The sequence below is a fragment of the Pieris rapae genome, chromosome 9 (assembly GCF_905147795.1).
Source record: "Pieris rapae chromosome 9, ilPieRapa1.1, whole genome shotgun sequence".
Taxonomy (NCBI): domain Eukaryota; kingdom Metazoa; phylum Arthropoda; class Insecta; order Lepidoptera; family Pieridae; genus Pieris; species Pieris rapae.
The window spans coordinates 9,644,342-9,665,884 of record NC_059517.1 but is presented as its reverse complement, the minus strand read 5'-3'; the positions used below and the strand labels follow the sequence as shown (position 1 = coordinate 9,665,884).

Here is a 21,543-nt window from a genome sequence, read left to right as displayed (position 1 = left end):
AAATTATAATATTTGATACAATTGATGAAATAATAAAGGTAGCAGGGAGTCATTCGGTGAGACGAAGCGATGCTAGCTGTGAGTGAGGCAGATAAGTTCAACTTCGAACCAATTCGAATCAATTCTTAGGGCTCTCCAAGAATAAACAATAATAAACCGTAACAATTTTTAAAAGGCCGACAACTCACTCGCGAAGCCTCTGGAATTGAGAGTGTCCATGGACGGCTATATCTCTTTAACTTTAGGTGAGCGTACGGCGCGTTTGCCCACTTTTTTATTAAAAAAAACTCTTTCGGAAGCTTTTTTTCAACTGAAAAAACGCAGGTACGCTTTTTTCTTAAAGCTGATATTTACCGTTTAATACTTCGTCAAATTCACGATGTATATTACTACTGTAATTGTACCTACTAACTCTTAAAAAGACAGTAACGCACTCGGGAGCCCTCTTTCATTTTAACACAAAACTTCTTTCGTTGGTTGCTTATATGTAGTACCAAAGGATTACCAAAGAACCACTTTCATTCTGAACGTATTGGACGTGCAATATATACGATTGTGCAAATTGTAAGCAATCGGCACCCTGTCACATGGCGGTTCAGTGGATAATTGGAGCCATCCTGCTTCTGGCCTTCGCATTGTTTCAATCGATACACATACATGTATATTATGTTATATATAATATTATATCCTTAGAAAAACTTAGAAATTATCAAGTCAATACTACTGTATTACATTTATGAACGTGTACTTTACCCTCTGTAGGTACTTATTTTTTTATTGTTCCATATCAGGGTTGCCTGTAAGAAATTGCTTGTTAGCAATAAGGCCGCCTGTTGTCTAATCACTTGTGTAACTTGGTTTTCTGTGTATGTTTTTGTACAACGTGAATAAATAAATAAATATAATTTTAAACAAACACATATACAACACACATATTTATTATACACACACTATAAAACTAAATTAAACTAAAATCGAAAATAGTTTACTATCGCGGTAAAAAACTCGCAAAAAATCAAATACTTTCTAACAAAATCTTATCAGTTCACTGCCAAAAGGCTATTCACCCTAATCATAAGAAATTGTTTTTTTATTACATTACATTCGGAATAAGGAAGTTATAGCCAGTGCAAATGCGAACCCACACTCCAATTAGCGAACCCTCGGTAACGGAGTTCGATGCCCGATCAGAATTTTTATTAGGTGCACAGATTGAGCGGATGACCATGGGAAAATTGGGGATGTAAGTTTATTAAACGATTTAAGTCTTATACACAACGAATTGTTTAACTTATTCTTTATTATTGTTAAAAAAAAAGGCCTATTATAATAAAATCTAGCAACCAGAAGAAAATTAAAAATACCACACCACCACTTTGTGGAACCAGCAACCCACTGAAGTTATTCGAACCAATTCGACTTAGGGTCCTTCAAGAAAACAGTGTACCAATTCTTAAAAGGCCGGCAACGCACTGGCGAGCACTCTAGCATTGAGAGTGCCCATGGGCGGCGGTATCACTTAACACCAGGTGAGCCTCCTGTCCGTCATTGTATAAACACATCGTATATAATTCCAAATTTAAAATGTCCTTTTCTCTACTGTACGTAAAAAAATATGATTTTTGTCTGATTGAGAATGGATTTACTGTTAAAAGCGGACTTTCAGTACTCAAAACTCTATGCGACTCTCGCGTCGCTTAACAAGCAACAAGGTTAAGAAGGGTCTACAAGAATAGAACAAGGATGTCAATATGTATGCACAATCACTTGATACAATATATTGATCTATATAATAGGTATATAAATCACATACTTTGATAATCAAGACTGTGATTTTCATTTTAAAGATTATATACCTCGCAATTTCACCTGAATTAATTCGCTCGTAGCTTGATTAGTAGCTACTATAAATGGACAATAAATTTGTTCCCGTAGCGGCTTAAACAACTGTGTAGATTTCTCCAAACAGACTACATCTGAAGGATTACCGTCACGAATCATTCAATCGTATATTCGATTTAAAAAAACACATCAAAGGGGTGTAACTTGTGAAAAGGAAATTGTGCTTGACATTCGATTACTGTTAGCTCGATAGACCAGACTGGAAGATCGATTTATTCACGTTGCTAGGCGTTTTTGCATGGCTAATAAGCAGGATACGAAATTCCACCCGTATCACCTCGACGTCCATCGATCCACAACTACGATGTGGATTCTTCTGACAGATCAGCGCTGTGGACATGTCTGCTCCACAGCATAATGCTAAACCAGGGCCAGTTACAACCACAACACACATTACACACTTAAAATGTACCTTATTCTTCTTGTTTTCTTGTTTTTCTATTATGATAATAATTATCGTGTGTTCCCGTGTGTGTATTTTACTGTTAATACATGTTATGGCACCGAGGTTTTTCCGAGTTCATTCGACTCAGGGTCGTTCAAGAAAATGGCGTACCGTGGGCGGTATTACTTGAATTAACAGGTGAGGCTTCTGCCCGTTTGATCCCTGTTATATGAAAAACTCACAAGCCTACGTTATCTAAACCAGGAGAACACACACATCGGAAGCGAACACACAAAGTTGACTCACTTCGCCATTCACTAAAAAAAATTAGGTAAAATAAATCCTATTAAGTAAGTAATTACAAATACGTAATACAAATAATTACACAATGAGTGTAGGTAAATAATTGAATTGGTACGATTACCTACTTAAAACATATTTTACGATACAAACATTTTGTGTTCTAGTTTTGTCGCACCGAAACCGCATTTCTCGTTGACCTCAACCGCGCTACTATACAAAATGAGACTTTTGAAAACCGGCTACAAAAGAGGTACCGTCAAATATATTTTTTAACTTTTGATACATACGTTATATCGACGAATACTTTCAATATCGCAATTGTTACGAAACTTTAAACCAAAATCGCCACAAACTATACTCAATTTTTTTTAATCCAAAAAATCTCCTCGAACTTTCCCTAAACAAACCTCTTATCATCAAAATGAATTCAAATACTCAGGTCCTCATAACCATTAACCATATTTTAAGCTCTTTCAATAGATGCTTGTTGGAAATTCCACCTCACAACTCATCTTTTATAGGCAATTCGTTTAGGATCTCCACTACTAAGTTGTGGAATAGGCTGCCACCTGCCGCCTTCCACGCCATACTACACTACTTCAGCTACCTTAATAATTAGTCATTTTGTAATGCATCGCCATTCATGAATCTGTAAGATTAGCTTGTAAGTTTTTAGTTTATTTTTATTTTAATTAATTTAATCTTAAAAAGACTTCTTTACACACTTCTTTGACTTTATCCATATTTTTTTAGTTTTTCCCTTTACTAGTCTAGCCTGTAATAGACCGCTTATTAGCGATAACGCCGGCCGAAGCTTCCCTTACAATTTTTATGTATTATGTTATTTGTTTTTGTATAAATATAAACAATCTAACTATAGAAACGGCTTGATCTCAGATTGTTTCTGTTCCCATGATTTTAATTTACAAGCAAAGTTTGACACGACTTTTGTGCCTAACAATACGTCCATTTCTGTCATTCATTTTGACACGCTTTTCTTCAACCAGGAATTACTAAGAAACACTTAGCTTCAGCTGTTTAAGAACGTAAATTTGGAATTGATCCCATATATACTTACTATGTAAATATTAAATATTATAAGAATTAACTGCGCATTTTTTTCAGCTTTAGGCTACTATATTTAGTAAGAGTTTATAGGAAAATTAACAAGAGCTACGGCCCAAAAGGATTATCAAGTCGTCACTTCAGCCTTCATCACATTAAATCCCGCGTCAGTCTGTCTGATCGTGATAACCCAAAAGGTAGCTAAAGGACGAACATCAATGTTTCGTACTTTTATATTTCTAATCAAAAAGGCTTTATTCAGACTCAAAGAATATAAAGTATAAGTATTATCTTTTAGAAAATGTATTTTTCTACTTACGATTAAACTTTAACAGCGTCCGACTTGGAACACGGTAGAAAGAGACGATTCAATACAGATGCCAGCCTGAACATTTAAATTACCACCTCCATTGGTGATTGTGTTTTCACACATTATATATAATAATGTAGGGTTTTTGGGACAGTTCTATTGCCTTTGATGAGGATCCCCTCCCTCCTTCCTAGCACGAACACAAGATCTTATCAAGTGTCATCATCATCTCCTTTTAAGATCACAATGCACGCTCTGTACTTCTCATTTTAATTCGTATCTTAAGACAAAATCTCGCCTCGAGCGCTACCAAATATATCAAGCTTCGTACAGAAAAACTGTTTGACAGATTTTGAAATTAAATTCAAATTTATAGAGAGATCAAAGACTTCAAAACCTCTAAACTTCCACTCGATATATTAAAACATGTCAAAGGTAACAAAACATCGCAACCTTGACATGCGTCTCTCCACACAATCATCCAATTGCCGAGAAAACCGGACATTATGGCCGCTGACAGTTTAAATTAGTAAATAGGGCTGATCAGCTAATAACTGATTTATAGCATAAAGCTGTACAAAATCAACATTAAAGTCAGAATTGCTATTGAAAGTTACAGGGTACGGCTGTTTTGAAAAGTCTATTAGAGGCGTTCAGTACAAAGCCGTATAGTGATAATAAAATAATTTTAAAATGTCTATTGGTGGCAACCCTAGGGACGTCACAATTGTAATAGCCGTACAATAATTTTATGCTTTCTGTAACGCCAAGGTAACGTCGCTCATAATAAGATGCACCCACTTGTGCAATATGCACATTTACAATTGCATAAAACATTACAAGTTTATTCAATACTTATTTTTTATTTGGATATATAAACATTGATTTATATGTGTTATAATAGTATTTTTTTATATAACCATGGAATTACCACTAGGCTCGCAAATGCGTTTCCGGCCTATTAATAATTGGTAGGCTCAATAATCGTTTGTATGTTATTATGGTTCGATGTTGTTAGATTAAAAACAATGTTTATACTGACCGGGGTTTAAGTGACCCACAGAGTTTGGTACTATTAAAAAATATTCGTCATAACTTAGATGTTCTAACACCTTAGGCTCTCAAAATTGTCTGCCCCATGTATTACTGCATCATATACAATGAATTAAAACCTTCAAGCTAAACTAGCGCTATCTCGTGTCGAATATCCAAACTATAAACTATTAGAACACTTTTTCTAATGAGAACCGTAATCAGAAGCAACACTAATTACATAACAAACATATTTGTCTCGCACGTTATCTAATATGATAATAATTCAATGTACATACTAAAATAATTCGCTCTAGTCACACCGTTTATTATCACTTTTAAACAAATAAAATGATATTCACGACGTCAGTATAAGATAGAGACAAACAAATATCTATCTCTCTGTACAAGAAAACATCCTATTAGATGTGATGGGAACAGCGCCATCTGTTATGCGATAGCGGAATTAAAACAAGCAATATGGTTCATAACAGAGTTTTGATTCCTGACTATACTAATGGGACTTCGCACGCCCTACTGAGAACTATGATTCCATTATTTGTAAATTGATTATGTTTTTGGCATATGTCAGTCACACATGGCGCTAAATCTCGTCCTAAATTATTGTTTCGTGTCCCATACAAAAATATGAGCAGCGCTTCGTGGCCGGATTTTAAACTAACCCATGCACGTTTTACTATAGAAGTAATTTAGCAAGTTCTACAAATTATATGAAAAATGACACTTTTTACGAATTATTTAAGGTGCCTCTTTACTATTTTCAGTACTTAGTACAGGTATCTAATTCTAATCTAATATCCTCGCGAATATAACATAATAAACAGTACTTCCATTGAGCTTGATTTATTCGGCAGCGTTTATCAATTTAAAAAAATGCATTGTTATGCGCCACATGACACCAATTCCACATTTTTCGGCAAAAAAATAATATGTAATAAGTACTATTATTGTATTTTTTTTTTGTAAGATTTATTATCACTATAATTGCCATTAATTTAAATAACGATCAGCCTGGACTAGATATAGCCTGTAGAAAATTCATTAAATTACGTGGTGTATAAATAAACATATTTGAAACAGCCATAGTTCGTACTAAGGGAACTCGTCAGAAAAAATGAAGTGCGTTATCAGAACAGTTCATTTGTAGCCGCCTTGAAAAAAAAGGATGAGTATTATTTCGAAATGGTATGTTAAAAAGCTAAAATATATTTTTTTTAATTCGAACATTTCATCTATTTAGGCTTCCATACGTGTTCTAAACTTTGTGTTTGCCTGCTAATAAGTCGTATAGTCCAACCCTCTGGTACTCTGATACCTACCTGAGGTGGTTTTATTGGGTAAACCTTATCCGTTTCTCTGAATAGCTGGGTATCTAGAGTGGGTTGATTCCCACTACTGAACAACTGGAACTGGAACTGGCTGTAGTTAGATGCATTTCTTTTTGACGTTTAAAAGTGTACATTGTGTTACCTAAATTAATAAATGATTTTAATTTCATACAATCTAAGTTTTATCAAAATCACTTCAGCTATACGCATCTCTGGAAATATATTATTTATGTCCCAAGATAAATCTTGTCAAGTACTTAAAATAGGTTTATACTTTCTACATAACCGATTCCTTATAACCAGGTACCTACCTGATTAGAGGTGAATGACAGAGGCGGATGACGCGCACGGCCGCAATAGTGTTTATCGCAGCGATCGCGCGCATGTTTTGCATTCAGCTATGAAATGCGATACAGTACGCCCACAGTACAGACCATCACAACAGTCATGCAATACTAAAAATGCGTGTTAGCAACAGTCAATAAGTACAAGAGAAGTTTTTAACAGCTACTTGAAACATTACTAGAGAGACATTACAAGATTACTATTAGTAAAGAGAATCAAACTCTGTTTTCGACAAAATGTTCTGCTTTGTAACAGTCGACAAAACCTCTAAATTAAAGTTTTTTTTTTAACGAAAATTATGTCTTTCAATTATAATTAAATAATTTAATTAAAACTACATATGACATCTTCTCTATACTGTCAATACAGATGTTAATCACATTAAATTGCCTATTAGTAGCTTATTAGGTAAAGTATTTTAAGATTCTTCGTAAATCTGTTTAATTAAATTAACATTATGGTCTTCTTCCGTTCCCAATATTGAACGTATACGTACTAAAATTTAAATTCTAATAAACTTACTATTACATAAAGTTTAAAATATAGTCAAAACAGTCTGTGAATCAACTGATTTACGTTTTTCTCTCAAAACCCTCATTTGCTTTCCCAACATATTTTATATAACAACGATAATTTTATTCAAACACTGCAGTCTATATGTTTTGACATATTCGCACTTTTATTGCAATCTAATAAATAAGTGTTTTAAGAATAAGTAATTTGATTCGCTAGCAGGTCAAAGAAAAATTTATTGAATATGCAAAAAGCACAACCAAATCTTTTGCTAATAATCACGAATGCTGTGAATGAGAAGATAGGTGACAAATAAATACATTTGTAAACTAAGTATATATATATAATAATAACATGATACAGTTCGATAACGACTCCTCCTGTATGTATGGGGTGTCGCTGTATAACTTTCCAACTCCTGAGCGAAAGCTCTCGGATCTTCTTTGCTGGATAAAAACTTATATACAAAATTATAATACCTCAAATATATAATTATATCAAACAGTATAATTGAATCTCTAAGCTATGGGAACTATGCAACGAGGTGCCAATAGGTTTGTAAAACGCCAAAAGTGGAAATGGGTGGGCCATGGGCTCCGAAGGGATCCAAGTCACATTGCCAAGCAAGCCCTCGACTGGAGGCCTCAAGCGAAAAGACAAATAGGGCTTTAAATCAAGTAATAACACTTGTAACTTACTCGTAATATTTTATCGTATTGCATCAACGCCTGCGCATGTTCGCGTCACATCTGTCGTCCACCTCGAGTCGGCATGATTGATTCACCGATTTCCCGTTACCTTTTATCATACTTGAGGGTTCGGTGAATTGTCGTTTCCCTAATGAGGTATATAGGCAGGTAGCTTTTTAAATACAATGCCGTGTTTATAGTTTTATAATAACTACCGCTGGAGTAGCAATAATCAAACGGGGAAGAACAATAGCTGCAATTCGCTAAAAATTCCTACTTAAGTTGTAAATTTGAATAATAAAATGAGATATTATTGTTCAAGGAATACAATAGTCCATAGTCCATATATAAGTTTATATTTTTTCTTTTGTGACTCGGTAATGTATCCTCAATATTAATACCTCACTTACACTTACACTTGCGTTCACTCTCCTAAATAAAAAATACCTGAAAACTTAACTTAACCGACATAGAACTTCTAAGTCTGAAGTGCGACTTTTATCATCCTATCTAAATATGTGTATTGAACCATTACTAAAAATCTCCAAAGAAAATTCAGCCGAATCGGACAATAGACAGGTTAGTCACCCCGGTGCGGTCGCTTCCGTGGTGACGTCACCAAACGGCGCCCGCGCATCCAAAGCGACGGCATTCCTGTGCACAGTTGCCTTTGAATCCAAATATTGTCACTGACTTTTTAGTAGCATTCGATCTCTGTGACAAGCTTCTAACTCTCAAAATAAAATAAATCCGTGGCATTGCAACCATTTCTAGTCATTGCCTCAGATTTCTGTAACTGTTGTATGATCATCTGTCATTCTAATAGGCAAGTGGGTGATCAGCCTCCTGTGCCGAACATACGGTAGACTTTTTGGGTCTAAGGCAAGACGGTTTCCTCGCGATGGTTTCCTTCACCGTTCGTGCGAATGCTAAATGCGCACATATAAAGTACTTTGGTGCACAGAGCGGGATCAAACCTACGACCTACGGTCGGATGAGAATCACAGGCCATTTTACGTGTTACATAATATTTTTATTATGTAACTTATATGCAATAAGGATAGAATAACTGTTACTAACATATGCTATTTATGTGTTTATGTTAATTAAACATTCGATCTATTTATCTCATACTAAGCCACCATAATGAACTTATATTAAATGTTATCAAACAAACGCGTATAGAAGCGTAACACAAAAAAAACATGTGACGCAAGATACAGCCATCTCCCTCTACAGGTGCAACTAAAGACGTTGGTTGTGGGCACATTTGGCGATGTGCCAACAAACTCAACTACTTACAACTGTTTCTGAATATACCAGGTTTGGTAAATTTAATATGTACTGCGGTTAATACAAGAGACCAACTGATGAGTAACATCTTTGTACTTTAAAGCGATCAAAAAATTGTATTTGGTATATTATACAATAACTAATGTTGGCATAATTATACTTGGGGATTTGAATGAAAATCATCCCAATCATGTCTACGAAACGAATTTTCGTATATCTTAAACCCATTTCATAGCTTATTTAACAGCACTTGCGACACATATATAACGAGATATCGTATAATTAATAGTAAATAAAATAGTAGTTTTAATAACAAGAGGCAAACAGCCACGAGCAGGCAGATCCATGAGCAGGAGGTCCACCGGATGTTGAGTAACATTGCTGGAGCGCTCGCAAGTGCGATGCCGGCCTTTTGATAATAAGTCGAACTGGTTGGGAAATACATCGGTAACCAGCCCCGCTGGGCAAAAACTGCCTTTAAAAACGCTCAATTGTGGGACGGACATCGAGGTTGGAACTTCGTATTCTGCCTCGACGACCACTACCGCCCATGGCCACCTGCAACGCCGAGGTTTGCGAGTTCTTTGCCTATTGTATTTTTTTTAAATATATATATAACAGTTCGGAAAAATCTCCACTACGTATTACGATACTCAAGGTAAGGCTTCGGAAGAATATTTAACACAAAAAATAATTATGAATAAAATTCATTCTTGTAAAACCATAATCATTTAACATTTACGCAAGCTGCCGTTTTATGTAACCACTGCCTTTTGCGGTCACATCGACTTTTATTTACTTCGCAATTAGTACTGCGTTACAGTTTTACGACATCCATCACCATTGTTATGAAGAAGCCAAGATAAACAATTCATTTTAGAACCTCGGATATAACTGTTAATAAATTGGTACTTTAGAAAGAGTTTCTGTTTTAAATACTATCTTATTATATAAAATTCTCGTGTCGCGGTGTTTGTGGTTAAACTCCTCCGAAACGGCTTTCCCGATTCTCATGAAATTTTGTGTTCATATTAGGTCTGAGAATCGGACAACATCTATTTTTCGTCCCCCTAAATGTTAAGGGTAATCCACCCCTAATTTTTTTTTTCATTAGCAAATACATATAACCCTGAATTTTCAACCCTTTACGATCAACCCCTATTTTTTTATTATAAATGATATACATGGCAAAACGACGTTTGCCAGGTCAGCTAGTATAATATATAAGCTCAAAAGCATACTCAATTATTGCCAGTCTTGAAAAGTAATACTGAAAGCTTGCGAGCTGATGTTAAATACTTTCTGATAGTGCCTCGAGAAGTTCGGACTTATGAGACTATGGGGCCGTTCAAGTAGGTATGTATTACATAAGCAGATTTACTGCAAATTTTCCCCCTCTTATGATAAGTAAGCAAAGCTCTCAGAAATAGTATAATAAGTACGTATATTTTTTTTAGGAATCCCCAAACTATAACAAAAACCATCCTTCCAAATTTAAACTGTATAAAACAATTTCGAAACTCTAAGTGCCAATCTCGATCTCACTAATTTTCACTCACTTCAAGCTGTCAAGTTAATTTTAGGGGAAATTTTATATTTTAGTCGAAGATAAAAATGAAATTTGTTAACGGAATTCTTATTCAGAGATAGATGAACGCTGAATGTTTAATGGCATCGCCTAGTCTGTGACTTCGAAACTTTTCACTAGTGTTAAGTATTTACCTGTTGGAAATTTTAAGTTCAGACTTCTCTTTGACTTAGTTTTCTCTTTGTTGACTCATCTTCCTAGTTATGTTGCTTTGGATTTTGTATTGTTAAGATAATATTTTTGACGGTTTGTTGGGTCGAGCGATTCACAGTTTTTTAAGACAGGGACGGAGAGAACCTTATCAATATTTTAGAGTTTTTAATAGTTATTGTGTAATTAATATTTTTATTATAATTAAACTGGAAAGCTTGCTTGCCAAGTGGCTTCAGCGTTCGACTCTCATTCCTGAAGATGTAAGTTCGATCCCCGGATATGCACTAATAGGCTTTATGTCTGCCCGCATTTCACATTCGCTCGAATGGTGAAGGAAAACATCGTGAGGAAACCGACTTGGCTTAGTCACAGAAACTCGACGGAATTTCAGGCACAGGAGGCTGATCACCTACTTGCGTAATAGACAAATCATCATGAAACATATACAGTAATCTGATGCCCAGGCCTAAAAAGGTAGTCCGGTTGATTTTTTTAGTCTTACCTAATACAGTTTGAATTATTTAGGTTTGAACTATTTCCGACCAAACATGTAATACTTTTCTAGTCTTGTGTTAGTTTTGTATAAAACTTAAATATACGTATATGTATTAAAAAACGTCCACTTTGCTTTGAAAGTACCTACCTTTTTACAATGCAATAAAAAATTAAATCTTTAATAACTGAAAATCAAAATGTATGAACTACCTTAAAGTATACAGCAAATATAAAGCAACTTACACATTGAGAAATTAACAATAACTATTTAAAAAATGTTGTTGTATAATATTCCATAAATTATTATCGCAATAAATAACACTACCAAAAACGTCATACAGCCACTCACTTTACGCAATGAGCAATTTATTTTCTTTCCTTATGCGAAAACGCGTAAAATATCACCACCATAAACCCGTCGTTTACCTTTACGTTATCTAAATGAACATTCTTATCTCCAAACGCCCACCGTCAAACCGAACTTGACCGTATGACTAACGCCAATAACAATTTCGCTGAAAACGGGACAACCCTTTCATAATTAGACAAATATTATATTTAAGATTCATGTACCCACCCTCTCGATACCCTAGGCACCCCGTTATTTCATTGAACGCGTTTTGGTCAAAGCTCTCCGATAAGATTAAGAATTCTGATAAACAAGCTAGGTCTGGATGTCCATAGTTGCTCCCCTCACACTTTATAATCTATTTTTGTTTAGTCTATTGTAATTGTTTCTTTTTTGTACTGTTTCTATTGTTTAAAAATTGTTTCGATTGATATTTGTATGTGGTCTAAATGAATGTCATGTTTGCCTCTAATTGCTTATCACATTAAAAATTGTATTTTGTATTTGTTTTTACCAATGTATCAGTGTGCCGAGCGTTGGCAAACTTTATCAATAAAATAAAATTTAAAAAAATATTTCCATTTAGGGCTACCACCACGCTGTTGGCAATTAATAAACTAGAGCTGCCTCGATTTAAACAGAACCCCGGAGACCAGCTTACAATCGATAAAGCAAACTCCAATCGAACGATTCATGTCCCAAAGGGATCATGTCTCACAATTTCCTGCGCCTAATGTTAACCAATACATTGCTTTATTTAATTTGTCATGTACACTGAGGATATTACATATGTAAAGAAACATATACAATATAAATTAACGATACCTACAGCGTTTTGTGTAATTTAAAATATAATATATTTTGTATCTACATAGTAATATTACACTTAAAAGAATTATTAGATTATAATACTTCCAAATAATTTATTTTGCGAACTGTGGAGGCGACTACCGGTGGGGGTCTTCCCCGAGAGATAAGACCTCCAACTATTCAAAATTAGAGCGTACTCCTCCCTTAAAGGCCGGCAACGCACCCACTAAAAATGGGTGTCTATGGGATGCGATGACTGCCCTTTTGGACGTCCCGCAAGGCTCGTTTGACCCCTATTACATACATAAAAAAAATAGGGCAAACACATAACTTCAAAAGCATTCAGTGTCTACTAACTCTGAAACAAATTTCATTCGCCGAAAATAGATATTAAATAAATATATCAAAATACATCAAAACCTTTTACAACTAAGCCTAGAGCGCAATAAAACAGTCTCCAATATCGACAGCAATAATTCCATGGACGCAGGTGTGCCATTTTAATGAGATGTCAAATCGTACATTAGAATAAACCGAAATTATTATACGTAACATTTTATGTTTGCAATTACTATTAAGGTAAATTATTAATATTAAACTAGAAATTAAACCAATTCGAACACGCGTTCTTTTCAATAATTTAAAATGACTACTTGATTAATAACTTACTCATAAATACTATTTTGTCTCCTTTTATATGTAATTATTATAATGCGCTTTGCTACCAACGCAACTTAACAACATGATGTATCTGTAAATATGTGACGATAATTTGAAATCCGGATAACACATCGATAATGCGCACGCAGAAATATATTACTATAGATATTCATTAAGCGATTCAGTCATAGAGACTTCATAAAAACTTCTAAAGTGGAACTTCCCTAATACATATTTACTTCAAACCGCACAACAGAAGCCTTCTTGTACCTCCTTCGAACCAACGGTTAACGCATGGAACTAAACTATTGAGATTTTTAGTATAAGGATCTCTCGTGTCATAGATAAAAACCCGCAATATCAATAAATCAATTACATTATAGAAAGTGTCACACACATTTTTACCGTGAAACAGAGACAGACACGCCGGTCATACGGCTTTCCACGCCCTTACATGGCGACAACGGGTTTTGCGAATACAATACTTTTTGCAAGATAACCCAGATCTTTACGTGAGGTCTTATGAGTCAAGCATAGATTTATTTATACAATTTGCGCCCAGTCTTGGCAGACTAGGGGATAGCAACAAAATACCCACTGAATAGGGAACTGCCAATTTCTATAATCACATTTATATAGTCAGAACATATGTTGTTCATAGGCATTTGAAATGTAACTAATTTTTGAAATTATTAACAATAATATAATTTTTAACATTAGCTCTATTATAAAAGGGTTATAAATATATATAAATATATATATATAATGTATTTATCTTAAAAGCTTATAAACATGTGGCAAATGATAATAAAATAAAAGGAATTAGGTTTGTTTTCCATGCATAAAATAGTTCCTTTTATAGTTAATTACAAAGATAAGGTCAAAAGAGAGTGACTCGGTCGCATCTTAATCGGGATATGAAGAAAATGATGTAGATAACAAGAAAATTTACTTCCGTTCTCTGCAAATACGTCCATAAAGGCTTTGCTAGCTAACGTACTTATTACTTAGTATGCATTCAAGCGAAAAGTATCATAAAAATGTCAGTAGAAATGCAAATGGAGTGTTAAAAAAACGTATCAACATTGAACACGGGCCCTAAATCCGATTATTTAAAATGCATTAAGTAAGTATAAATAAAAAATTAGGTTAACAATGTCACTTATTCAATACAACAATTGAGAAACAAAAACGGCTTTTGCTAACCGTAGAAGACTAATAACACGAAATTCCCAGAAAGTAATTATAGCAGTTACGCGGCTTAAAGATATTGAATAGAAAAATCCAAAAAAAGATTATTTATGCATTAGTTATAAACAATACAGAGATTAACAAGCTTCGGCGCTCGTAAAATACAATTGTTCAATACAACAATAAGTAATAAATATCATTAACAACCTGGGTTTTTCGTGGAAGACTAATAGCACGAAATTTTCCAAAAAAATTAATATGGCATAATTAAAAACATTAAAAGAAAAATGGAATTGTCGTGTGAGATTCAAAAATAACCTGTCGGAAAAGGCCTTTGGCCCATTAAAATACCAAATGCGCAAACGAAACGAAAATAGGAACCTTCAACTACAACTGAAACTAATAAGCAATACATGGTGAAAAGGCTACACATGATTCAAAGTAGTCACCGAGCCTTCAAGGTATTGTCTGTTGCAGTTGTTCCGGGTTGTAATTGAACAGCGGGGGGCAGGTAGCGCAAGGATCAGCGAGTCCCGTTACCATTGTTTCAGTTATCTATACTTTTTTGTTGAGTATAATTATGACGAAATTTTCCTAGTATTTATTTATTTATTTATTACTCCTACAGCTAACATAAATTATACATAACTAGCTGACCTGGCAAACGTCGTCTTGCCAAACTACTACCTTTAACTCAGCGCCATCTGTTAGAATTGTATCAAATAATAAACAAATGTTAATGTTATCGTAATTTTAGTAAGGATGCCTATTTTTTTGAAAATGAAATATAGCCTATGTCACTCAGGAATGATGTAGCTTTCCAACAGTGAAAGAATTTTTCAAATCTGCCAAGTAGTTTCGGAGCCTATTCAATTCATACAAACAAACAAACAAAAAATCAAACCTTTCCTCTTTATAATATTAGTATAGATTACATACAAATACCCTGAGAATATAGCCAAATATGGAATACATGATACATTTAACAATAAAAAGATTTATAAAAGGGAACAAACAAACAAAAATTATTTAATACATTTGACTAAATGTGATTTAATTTATTTAACTTAGCGTATATATTCGTAACTACCGCTAACGTTCGAGAAAAAAGAATTTATAATTCCACTTCCGAGTTTTAATTCGCGAATACAGTCGTAGTTCAAGTCGAGACATCGTACATAATGAATATATTAGAGCATCATCATCAAAATCCATAATTTAAAATGTAACAGCTGTAAACTAATGTATTTAATACAATATTGAAAGCCCCTTTACGATCTGAAGCAACTTTCCGATAAAAACGATCCGGTTAACGTCCAACATCGAAGCGATCAAAACAAATGTATAGAGTATATAAACATCGCATTATTTATATCTATGACTCGCTGTTCGCTACACTTGCCCGACTCCTATTTCTCTATTTACTCTTAAATGCATAATATTCATGTTGCTTTGATTCAAATTTTAACCTAACACTTGTTTTCATTATACAAAAGCTTGCCATTACCACCAAAACACTAATAAGAACCTATTTAAATATCACCAATGGGCTAATCAACAAGATTAAACCAAGTCATCAGATTTTATATACAAGATTAAGTATTTTATATACAAAATCAAATAGACAGAAATTCAAATTAAACCCGTCACCTCCAGACAATATGGCGTCGCACCTTAAGTCGTACCATGTTTGTGTAAACACGTAAACAAACTTCAAGTTTTCTACTTGTTAATTATCAATTTAAAAATACACATTTATAATAATGTCTGTATTAGATAAACATATATATAATTTACAAGCATTCTATGACAACGTCGATTCGACGAATCTGTTACTGTTTGTGTCATGTCACTTGTCGTATGAAATGCATTATTTTTAATCAAGATATATTAATAAGTAATTATTTACAAATTATAATACTAAATCGCTTTTTGTAACACTTTATTTATCATACGGTCAAATAGCATCTACGGGTTTTGATTCGTGAATACGTAATTTATAACAATACAAGCAGAATTCGTATAAATTGGTTTACATTTATTTAATAAGGAATCATATTTCACTGTAATGTGTGCATAATTTTAAACAATAAATTAGCTAACTATAATACTTTTACATTTATATTGGCATTATACAAATACTATTAAGTATGTAGTTATTTTATTATTAGTTTTATGTATTTATAGTATTACTTATGTAGATATTATCTAGAGATAAATTAATTAACAATCCATACGTTTTTATTAAAATACTATACATCTAAGTAAAACGTAGTTAGTACTAATGTCGAAATGTCCAAAAGACGAAAACTAACTACTCACTCCTACTATAACTCCATATCACGTTCTCGCCAAGCTTTATTTCATCCGACAAGCTTATTTCTCGATGCTCATACATCAAATAAATATCCTAGATATTAAGATACGTGAAATCATTCATGCGTGTCAACGGCGGGTTCATTTGCGAAGATTGGCGTCCTTAATCCACTCTAAAGTGAACTAAAAATCATATATTTAGTTATTATCGTGAAGGGCTACCGCTGAATACATTAAATATTTGTCTTTATAGAATAATACATCCTTCATAGCTGTAACGATAAGGTAACTTACAAGCCCTCGGTATGGCAGGTGTCTAGAACTGTGCTTAACGCTAACTTTTAGTATGCTCCTTGTCGCATATGACAGTATATTCTTTAGGCTCTATTAAGTAGTACGTTGTGTTAAAAAAAACTTGGCGATTAAAAAGAGTGGCGGATAGTTTATTGCCAGTTCTTCTATTCCGTTCTACGCCCTTGATTTGAGAACTGGCAGTAAATGTAAAATTAGAATCATTTAATGTATATTTCTTTTTTTGACGTTCATAAGTGCACATTATGTTACCTATATTAATAAATGATTTTTGATTTGATTTGTACGTGCTTTGCCCTTAATTCACATGGTTAAAAAAATATATGACAGAACATGTTTAATATTGCATCGCACTCTTCAAAGGAAAAGTGTACTCTTATGTTTATTTAGGATCAAAATATAGCATTTAACCGAAGTACTGTCAATCAAACATCTTACGCGACCACATGCCGCATGTTAGACGATTCGCGGAGATATCCAATACATAAGAAGTACTTAAGATACGAAGGGTGATAGGGTGAAATATGATTTATGAATGTCGTGAAATGCTACACGTTTATCGGCGAAACAAATGTAGGGTTGAACGCGCTCGTCATCCGCGATGATTATCTTAATCGATACGGCAAAATGTTGACTGAAATATACTTAAGAGTAATCTGTTGAATGATTTCGACGTTCAATTTATGTATGGATAATTAATTTATTCAATTAAAGAAACGGGCCGAAATTTATTTAGAAAGAAAAAAAATAATGGCGCTACAATCTTTTTAGAGACTTCTGTATCTGCTTCATGATCATTGCAATCTAATAGTGAAGAAGGGCTTCTTCTGTGGCTTACGCACGCCCTCGTCTTTTGGGTCCAAGACAAGCCGGTTTCCTCACAATGTTTTCCTTCACCGTTCGAGCGACTGTTAAATGCGCACAAAGAAAGAAAGTCCATTAGTGAACATTTGGGATCGAACCTACGACGGCAGGGATGAGAGTCGCACGCTAACCCACTAGGCTAACACTGCAGCACAGACTTTAACCTATCTTAATTTTAAATAGAACGTCTTTCATAAAATATACTCGTGCGTGTAGAGAAATATCACAATCCAAGTTCCAGAACTACTCTATACGTAAATAAACCAATCTCAAAATTAATATTACCCTTTAAAAAACGTTGTTACAATACTTAAGTTTTTTTAATTTTTTTTTTAATTTAAAAACTTCATAAATTTTACAAAATCCCGAGTGATACAAATAGGTTGAAAGGACGCAAAATTCAAATTAAACGTATATTTCGCAACGCAGTGTAATAAAGGTCAAATTTATTGAGTAACTTTGTATATATAAACAGGATGCATTTAAACATAATGTGTCGGACAGTCGAGGTTAAACGAGCTTTACTTGTAAAATGTTAAGAAATTTACGCGAACATTCATTTTGCACGAATTAACTATTACTTATTATAATAGATTTTCAGACATTTTCTAATAAATTGTTTATGATTAATCAAATCGAATATTAAGTAATTAACTTAAGAAAGATGTTTTTATCTTGTTTTAATAAAATTTCTTGTATATCTTTGATAACATTTTTCTAAACATAGAGATTATTGGTTGAGTATTCAGTTTCTGCACGAACTTTTCGTACAAAACAAGAAAGTGCAATGTTGCACTGGCGTGTACCACGCTTCATCATTAACATTAATATACCTGGCTATCATACCAGAAATAATATTTAAATAAAATATTATGTCAATTTGAGTTTTGCGGTACGAATAATGAATTAAATGTTTTCGTTGAATTAAAAGGGTGTGTCATTCACGCCCAAATGGTAATTAGCGTCCAATGACTATAGTATGGTATAAATTACTTATACTACTGAATCTCCATAAACTTAGTTCTAGCTATTTAAACAACTATTAAATTGATTATAGAAATGGTAACGGTACATAACCGCATATTAATAATACTATATCGACAAATTCAAATAATTTAATTTGGTTTTATCCTTCATATTAATCCTTTGAATCTCATACAAATGTGGCCCACATTAGAAATACTAGTAGACAGTTTTTTAAAGCCATAGTATATTTATAAATATATTATAAGCTTAATTGGGGTCAAAAAATCCTACAATTATACGTATTGAATGTGCAAGCCAGTGGATGAAAATTAAAAAAAAAAGAAATATTTAGGATATATATATAATTATTACGAAATTGAATTGTCAAGATATGATATATATTATTAATTAGAACTGATACAAAAAGATATCACATAAACACTTTGCTAAAGTCGGGAACTTTTGCCATTTTTACTTTAAAAACAGCCAACAGACGCAGGCAGCTTAGTTTTAAATGTCAATTTCACTACAACTCTAGAATACTAATGAATTTACAAACGGTTAGAACAAGGACGGAAACTTATTCTATTTATATAGTTTACGTTACTTAATATAACGATTATTAAATCGTTTCTTACATTAAAATAATTTTCAATATATAATTACAATTCCTAATGGCATCTAGTATAACTCGTACGTGTTAAGTCGTAGTTTATATATATATATATATATATATATATATATATATATATATTATCTATACAGTTATCCACATTTGTGTGCAATTTGGAGGCAGTACTCACACATATATCTATATGATTCCTCGTAAGTCAAAAGCATGGTATACCACAGTTAAAACCAATTTTCAATAATTAGAATAATAATTAATGATCGTCAATAAATTACCCAAAGTGTCTTTTATAAGTTGTGCTGAAGCTAGGTGTAACATAACTGTTTTTAACATTAGTTAAAAATAGTTTAAACATTCATTCATTTAGAATACGCTGCGTTACTCCCACGAACAACCGATCAACTCTCCCAACGATTATTAACATTCCCGTAAACTGGGATATAAATAACTCTTCGCTTCTTCATTTCGATAACACATCAGTTTTGTCGATTTTAATAATAACGATATAGAGTAAGATCGTAACTATTTTCATTTAAAAAAAATTATAGAAACAAACAACAAACAATAAAAACCTTATAGGAGAAATATAAAGTAGACAAAAAATTAAGTATTAACATAATTAATAATTAACATAAATAAATTATTATTTCATTTCATTGTTTTAAAATCAAAGCATGATTCTCATTTACACGCGAACTCGTCAGTCAAATTATCATAAATCGATTTGAAATTAAGTTCATTGTCAAAATAGGAATGACCTAAAGAATTAGTGCCACATCTTAGCGGTTGGCTTTTTTAGACATTTTGAGTGCATGTCTTAAGAAGCTACGTTAACAGTTGTTTAAGGTTTGTTGTTTGGACGCATAAATGTTATTTGCGACTATGGATTCCCCTCCGATATAGTAAAAAAAATCTATTGTATAAAGTTACTTACGCTATCACAACAAACAACATTATACAACTATGGGTATGATCACTGTTGCATGGAAGCTTTCTGCATGAAAACAGAATTCTTATTTGAATAAACAGGGCACCACTTTCCATAGAGTAATGTAATGTAATTAGGTCATTGGGTACGGCGTACGTTACGTAATTCGAAATAACTTTTTCAATAACATATTGTTTGTACCATAAATGATGTGTATTTTAAACTAACTAGAAAGAGAAATAACTGATGTATCTGATAATATAAGATGAAAGACTTGGCTCCCAAATCCTAACACATTTATGTAACAAGACTTATCACTAATAAATTACAAATCTATTATAATGATAAACCATACTTAGATCTATTGCAGAACAGAAGTAAACAAACATAGCTTACAGATAACAACAAAACACAAACAATAGCTTGCAGCTTCAACTAAGAAGTTTCCTCAATCATTGCTAGTATTATTTAGTATGAAAATACAAGGTGTATTTTGCCAAGCTTACCAAACAAAATAATTTTTGTAGTGAAGAATATGTTGAGTATTATAAAACTCTAAATATAAACAGTCTTAATGATTCATGTGAGCCTTTATAATAGTGAGTGTGAGTGTTTATAATATGCTTATTAAAATTTGTGAATATGGGTTAATAGAAGTAAATATAACTTAATTACATTAATGAAAACATGATCAGTTTAAGGAGCATACACTATGCTTCTATCATTATACTTTACTGATGTAGAATCACACACAGCAACAGTACCCCCGTAACAATATATGAATTCAAGGATATAGAAGAAATAATTATTTCATTATGGAAATTCCTTGTTATAAATAACTTTTGACTATGAACATTTACATTATTTTGTTGTGTCTGTAATCTCATATAGTAAGTTTAAGTGACACACAGGCATAGTGATTCTAAATTTGTCAATATTTTTATTTTATTTTTACACATTCAGATGAACATCACGCTTATAAGCTATAAAAATTATCTATATGAAACTTCAAGGAAAACAGACTACATAGCCTTATGTAACTGTATTTGCTCAATATTCATCAATTAGGAAACAACAGTTATGAACCAACATGA

The 21,543-nt window shown here is 33.0% G+C and overlaps 1 protein-coding gene across 2 annotated transcripts in view; it reads right to left on the bottom strand.

Annotated features, from left to right (window-relative positions):
* Window positions 1–21,543, bottom strand: part of LOC111002933 (MAP/microtubule affinity-regulating kinase 3) — a 129,970-nt gene that overhangs the window by 106,713 nt on the left and 1,714 nt on the right. The gene's annotated exons all lie outside the window — the stretch shown is intronic.